Source organism: Schistocerca gregaria, unplaced genomic scaffold, assembly GCF_023897955.1.
Source record: "Schistocerca gregaria isolate iqSchGreg1 unplaced genomic scaffold, iqSchGreg1.2 ptg000317l, whole genome shotgun sequence".
NCBI lineage: Eukaryota > Metazoa > Arthropoda > Insecta > Orthoptera > Acrididae > Schistocerca > Schistocerca gregaria.
The window spans coordinates 12,866,610-12,874,509 of record NW_026061795.1 but is presented as its reverse complement, the minus strand read 5'-3'; positions in this window follow the sequence as shown (position 1 = coordinate 12,874,509).

Below are 7,900 nucleotides of genomic sequence, written 5' to 3'. Positions count from 1 at the left end.
ACTTTCAACATTCTCTCGTGAAACGCGGTTGCCAGTCCTCTTTTCATGCAAAATCTTAAGGACCTAGCTCATGTCGAATGTACCAAAGAAGAGTAAAAAGTCAATAATCGATAAGCAAAACTTGAATTTTACTGCTTCTTATTGGCTATTACATCAATTTTGAAGCTTATTCTGTGTTCTACTATGGTGCTTTTAGTGTCTCCGCATACTGCAGCACGCGACATAGCTTTGAAGAGAAGACAAATGTAACCGTCTCAGAGAGAAGAGCGGCCAATGTGACGAGCTGGCTTTAAGCCGATTCGATAACAAATGACAAAAACCGACGGATTTCTCAACTTTTTAATACATATGAACACATTTCACATTTTCCCGCGCAACGCGGCAGGTAGTCCTCCTTTCATTCAAAATCATAAGGTCCCAGCTCGTGTCCAAGGCACCAAACAGGGGTAAAAAGTCAATAAACGATAACTAAAACTTGAATTGTACTACTTCTTACTGGCTATTACATCAACTTAGAAGCCGAGTCTGTGTTCTACTATGTTGCTTTTTGTGTCTCCGCATACCGCAGCACGCGATATAGCTTTGCAGACGATAAATGTAACCGTTTCAGAGAGAAGAGTGTCCAATGTGACGATCTGGCTTTAAATAAATTCGATAACAAATGACGAAAACTGACGGATTTCACAAGTTTTTACTACATATGAACACTTTCCACATTCTCCCGTGTAACGCGGCTGCTAGTCCTCCTTTCCTGCAAAATCTTAAGGTCCCAGCTCATGTCCAAGGCACTAAAGAAGGGTAAAAAGTCAATAATCTATAACTAAAACTTGAATTGTACTGCTTCTTACTGGCTATTACATGAACTTAGAAACCTCTTCTGTGTTCTACTGTGTTGCCTTAGTGTCTCCGCATACCGCAGCACGCGACTTAGCTTTGCAGACGATAAATGTAACCGTTTCAGACAGATGAGCGACCAATGTGACGATGTGGCTTTAAGGCGATTCGATAACAAATGACGAGAACGGAAGGATTTCTCAGGTTTTTACTACATATGAACACTATTCACATTCTCCCGTGCTACACGGCTGCCAATCCTCCTTTCATTCAAAATCTTAATGTCCCAGCTCATGTCCAAGGCACCAAAGACGGGTAAATAGTCATTAATCGATAACTAAAACTTGAATAGTACTGCTTCTTACTGGCTATTACATTAACTTAGAAACTTCTTCTGTGTTCTACTACGTTACTTTTAGTGTCCCCTTATACCGCAGCACGCGACATAGCTTTGCAGACGTTAAATGTAACCGTTGCAGAGAGTAGAGCGGCCAATGTGACAATCTGGCTTTAAGTTGATTCGATAACAAATGAGGAAAACGGACGGAATTCTCAGGTTTTTACTACATATGAACACTTTTCACATTCCCCCGTGCAACGCGGCTGCTAGTCCTCAGTTCATGCAAAATTTTAAGGTCCTAGCTCATGTCCAAGGCACCAAAGAAGGGTAAAAAGCCAATAATCGATAACTAAAACTTGAATTGTATGCTTCTTACTTGCTATTACATCAACTTAGAAGCTTCTTCTGTGTTCTACTATGGTGCTTTTAGTGTCTCCGCATAATGCAGCACGCGACATAGCTTTGCAGACGATAAATGTAACCGTTTCAGAGAAAAGAGCGGCCAATGTGACGATCTGGCTTTAACTCGATTCGATAACAAATGACGAAAACGGACCGATTTCTCAGGTTTTTACTACAATTCTCCCGTGCAACGCGGCTGCTTGTCCTCTTTTCATGCAAAATCTTAAGGTCCTAGCTCATGTCCAAGGCACCAAAGAAGGGTAAAGAGTCATAAATCGATAACTAAAACTTGAATTTTACTGCTTCTTACTGGCTATTACATCAATTTAGTAGTTTTTCTGTGTTGTACTATGGTGCTTTTAGTGTCTCCGCATACCGCAGCACGCGACTTAGCTTTGCAGACGATAAATGTAACCGTTTCAGAGAAAAGAGCGGCCAGTGTGACGATCTGGCTGTATGTCGTTTCGATAACAAATGACGAGAACGGAAGGATTACTCAGGTTTTTACTACATATGAACACTTTTCACATTCTCCCGTGCAACGCGGCTGCTGGTCCTCCTTTCATGCAAAATCTTAACGTCCTAGCGAATGTCCAAGGCACCAAACAAGGGTAAAAAGTCAATAATCGATAACTAAAACTTGAATTGTACTGCTTCTTACTGGCTATTACATCCACTTAGAAGTTTCTTCTGTGTTCTACTATGGTGCTTTTAGTGTCTCCGCATACCGCAACACGCGACATAGCTTTGCAGACGACAAATGTAACCGTTTCAGAGAGAAAAGCGCCCAATGTGACGATCTGGCTTTAAGTTGATCCGATAACAAATGAGAAAAACGGACGGATTTCTCAGGTTTTTACTACATATGAACACTTTTCACTTTTTCCCGTGCAACGTGGGTGCTAGTCTTCCTTTCATGCAGAATCTTAAGGTCTCAGCTCAAGTCCACGGCACCAAAGAAGGGTAAAAAGACAATAAACGGTAGCTAACACTTGAATTGTACTGCTTCTTACTGTCTATTACATCAACTTAGAAGCTTCTTCTCTGTTCTACTATCGTGCTTTTAGTGTCTCCACATACCGCAGCACGCGACATAGCTTTCCAGACGATAAATGTAACCGTTTCAGAGAGAAGTGCGGCCAATGTGACGATCTGGCTTTAAGCCGATTCGATAACAAATGACGAAAACAGACGGATTTCTCAACTTTTTACTACATATGATCACTTTTCACATTTTCCCGCGCAACGCGGCAGATAATCCACCTTTCACGCGGCAGATAGTTTTCCTTTCATGCAAAATCTTAAGGTCCCAGCTCATGTCCAAGGCACCAAAGAGGGGTAAAAAGGCAATAAACGATACCTAACACTAGAATTGTACTGCTTCTTAATGGCTATTACATCAACTTAGAAGCTTCTTCTGTGTTCTACTATGGTGCTTTTAGTGTCTCCGCATACCGCAGCACGCGGCATAGCTTTGCAGACGACAAATGTAACCGTTTCAGAGAGAAGAGCGCCCAATGTGACGATCTGGCTTTAAGCCGATTCGATAACAACTGACAAAAACGGACGGATTTCTCAACTTTTTACTACATATGAACACTTTCCGCATTCTCCCGTGTAACACGGCTGCTAGTCCTCGTTTCATGCAAAATCTTAAGGTCCTACCTCATCTGCAAGGCACCAAAGAGGGGTAAAAAGTCAATAATTCATAACTAAAACTTGAATTGTACTGCTTCTTACTGGCTATTACATCAACTTAGAAGTTTCTTCTGTGTTCTACTATGGTGCTTTTAGTGTCTACGCATACCGCAGCACGCGACATAGCTTTGCAGACGATAAATGTAACCGTTTCAGAGAAAAGAGCGGCCAATGTGACGATCTGGCTGATTGGCGATTCGATAACAAATGACGTAAACCTACGGATTTCTCAGGTTTTTACTACATATGAACACTTTTCGCATTCTCCCGTGCAACGCGGCTGCTAGTCCTCCTTTCATGCAAAATCTTAAGGTCCCAGCTCATGTCCAAGGCACCAAGGAGGGGAAAAAGTCAATAAGCGATAATTAAAACTTGAATTGTACTGCTTGTTACTGGCTATTACATCAACTTAGAAGCTACTTCTGTGTTCTACTATGGTGCTTTTAGTGTCTCAGCATACTGCAGCACGCGACATAGCTTTGCAGACGATAAATGTAACCCCTTCAGAGAGAAGAGTGTCCAATGTGACGATCTGGCTTTAAGTAAATTCGATAACAAATGACGAAAACGGACGGATTCCACACGTTTTTACTACATATGAACACTTTCCACATTCTCCCGTGTAACACCGCTGCTAGTCCTCCTTTCATGCAAAATCTTATGGTCCTACCTCATCTGCAAGGCACCAAAGAGGGGTAAAAAGTCAATAATCCATAACTAAAACTTGAATTGTACTGCTTCTTACTGGCTATTACATCAATTTAGAAGTTTCTTCTGTGTTCTACTATGGAGCTTTTAGTGTCTCCGCCTACCGCAGCACGCGACATAGCTTTGCAGACGATAAATGAAACCGTTTCAGAGAGAAGAGCGGGCAATGTGACGATCTTGCTTTAAGTTGATTCGACAACAAATGACGAAAACTGACGGATTTCTCAGATTTTAACTACATATGAACTTTATTCACATTCTCCCGCGCAAAGCGGCTGCAAGTCCTCCTTTCATGCAAAATCGTGTGGTCCTGGCTCATGTCCAAGGCACCAAAGAAGGGTAAAATGTCAGTAATCGATAACTAAAACTTGAATTGTACTGCTTCTTACTGGCTATTACATCAACTTAGTAGCTTCTTCTGTGTTCTGGTATGGTACTTTTAGTGTCTCCTTATACCGCAGAACGCGACATAGCTTTGCAGACGATAAATGTAACCGTTTCAGAGAGAAGAGCAGCAAATGTGACGAGTTGGCTTTATTGTCTTTTCGATAACAAATGACGAAAACGGAAGGAGTTCTCAGGTTTTTACAACATATGAACACTTTTCACATTCTCCCGAGCTACACGGCTGCCAGTCCTCCTTTCATGCAAAATCTTAAGGTCCCAGCCCATGTCCAAGGCACCAAAGACGGGTAAAAAGACAATAATCGGTAACTAAAACTTGAATTTTACTTCTTCTTACTGGCTATTACATCAACTTAGAAACTTCCTCTGTGTTCCACTATGTTGCTTTTAGTGTCTCCTTATACCGAAGCACGCGACTTAGCTTTGCAGACGATAAATGTAATCGTTGCAGAGAGTAGAGCGGCCAATGTGACGATCTGGCTTAAAGTTGATTCGAGAACAAATGAGGAAAACGGACGGATTTCTCAGGTTTTTACTACATATGCACATTTTTCGCATTCTCCCGTGCAACGCGGCTGCTAGTCCTCCTTTCATGCAAAATCTTAAGGACCTAGCTCATGTCCAAGGCACCAAAGAAGGGTAAAAAGTCAATTATCGATAACTAAAACCTGAAGTGTACTGCTTCTTACTTGCTATTACATCAACTTAGAAGTTTCTTCTGTGTTCTACAATGGTGCTTTTAGTGTCTCCGCATACCGTAGCACGCGAAATAGCTTTGCAGACGATAAATGTAACTGTTTCAGAGAGAAGAGCGGCCAATGTGAGGATCTGGCTTTAACTCGATTCGATAACAAATGACGAAAACGGACCGATTTCTCAGGTTTTTACTACAAATGAACAGTTTTCACATTCTCCCGTGCAACGCGGCTGCTTGTCCTCCTTTCATGCAAAATCTTAAGGTCCTAGCTCATGTCCAAGGCACCAAAGAAGGGTAAAGAGTCATAAATCGATAACTAAAACTTGAATTTTACTGCTTCTTACTGGCTATTACATCAACTTAGAAGCTTCTTCTGTGTTCTACTATGTTGCTTTTAGTGTCTCCGCATACCGCAGCACGCGACATAGCTTTCCAGAAGATAAATGTAACCGTTTCAGGGAGAAGAGCGGCCAATGTGGCGATGTGGCTTTAAGTCGATTCGATAACAAATAAGGAGAACGAAAGCATTTCTCAGGTTTTTACTACATCTGAACACTATTCACATTCTCCCGTACTACACGGCTGCCAGTCCTCCTTCCATGCAGAATCTTAAGGTCCCAGCTCATGTCCAAGGCACCAAAGACGGATAAAAGGTCAATAATCGATAACTAACATTTGAATTGTACTGCTTCTTACTGGCTATTACATCAATTTAGTAGTTTTTCTGTGTTGTACTATGGTGATTTTAGTGTCTCCGCATACCGCAGCACGCGACTTAGCTTTGCAGACGATAAATGTAACCGTTTCAGAGAAAAGAGCGGCCAATGTGACGATCTGGCTGTATGTCGTTTCGATAACAAATGACTAGAACGGAAGGATTTCTCAGGTTTTTACTACATTTGAACACTTTTCACCTTCTCCCGTGCAACGCGGCTGCTGGTCCTCCTTTCATGCATAATCTTAACGTCCTAGCTCATGTCCAAGGCACCAAAGAAGGGTAAAAAGTCAATAATCGATAACTAAAACTTGAATTGTACTGCTTCTTACTGGCTATTACATCCACTTAGAAGTTTCTTCTGTGTATTCTACTATGGTGCTTTTAGTGTCTCCGCATACCGCAGCACGCGACATAGCTTTGCAGACGACAAATGTAACCGTTTCAGAGAGAAGAGCGCCCAATGTGACGATCTGGCTTTAAGTTGATCCGATAACAAATGAGAAAAACGGAAGGATTTCTCAGGTTTTTACTACATATGAACACTTTTCACTTTTTCCCGTGCAACGTGGGTGCTAGTCTTCCTTTCATGCAGAATCTTAAGGTCTCAGCTCAAGTCCACGGCACCAAAGAAGGGTAAAAAGACAATAAACGGTAACTAACACTTGAATTGTACTGCTTCTTACTTGCTATTACATCAACTTAGAAGCTTCTTCTCTGTTCTACTATCGTGCTTTTAGTGTCTCCACATACCGCAGCACGCGACATAGCTTTGCAGACGATAAATGTAACCGTTTCAGAGAGAAGTGCGGCCAATGTGACGATCTGGCTTTAAGCCGATTCGATAACAAATGACGAAAACAGACGGATTTCTCAACTTTTTAACTACATATGATCACTTTTCACATTTTCCCGCGCAACGCGGCAGATAATCCACCTTTCACGCGGCAGATAGTTTTCCATTCATGCAAAATCTTAAGGTCCCAGCTCATGTCCAAGGCACCAAAGAGGGGTAAAAAGGCAATAAACGATACCTAACACTAGAATTGTACTGCATCTTAATGGCTATTACATAAACTTAGAAGCTTCTTCTGTGTTCTACTATGGTGCTTTTAGTGTCTCCGCATACCGCAGCACGCGACATAGCTTTGCAGACGACAAATGTAACCGTTTCAGAGAGAAGAGCGCCCAATGTGACGATCTGGCTTTAAGCCGATTCGATAACAAATGACAAAAACGGACGGATTTCTCAACTTTTTACTACATATGAACACTTTCCACATTCTCCCGTGTAACACGGCTGCTAGTCCTCCTTTCATGCAAAATCTTAAGGTCCTACCTCATCTGCAAGGCACCAAAGAGGGGTAAAAAGTCAATAATTCATAACTAAAACTTGAATTGTACTGCTTCTTACTGGCTATTACATCAACTTAGAAGTTTCTTCTGTGTTCTACTATGGTGCTTTTAGTGTCTCCGCATTCCGCAGCACGCGATATATTTTTGCAGACGATAAATGTAACCGTTTCAGAGAGAAGAGCGGCCAACATGACGATCTGGCTTTAAGTCGATTCGATAACAAATGACGAAAACGGACGGGTTTTTCCGGATTTTACTACATATGAACACTTTTCACATTCTCTCGTGCAACGCGGTTGCCAGTCCTCTTTTCATGAAAAATCTTAAGGACATAGCTCATGTTGAATGTACCAAAGAAGAGTAAAAAGTCAATAATCGATAACCAAAACTTGAATTGTACTGCTTCTTATTGGCTATTACATCAATTTAGAAGCTTCTTCTGTGTTCTACTATGGTGCTTTTAGTGTCTCCGCATACCGCAGCACGCGACATAACTTTGCAGACGATAAATGAAACCGTTTCAGAGAGAAGAGAGGCCAATGTGGCGATGTGGCTTTAAGTCGATTCGATAACAAATGACGAAAACGGACGGATTTCTCAAGTTTTTACTATATATGATCACTTTTCACATTCTCCCGTGCAACGCGGCTGCTAGTCCTCATTTCATGCAAAATCTTAAGGACTTAGCTCATGTCCAAGGCACCAAAGAAGGGTAAAAAGTCAATAATCGATAACTAAAACTTAA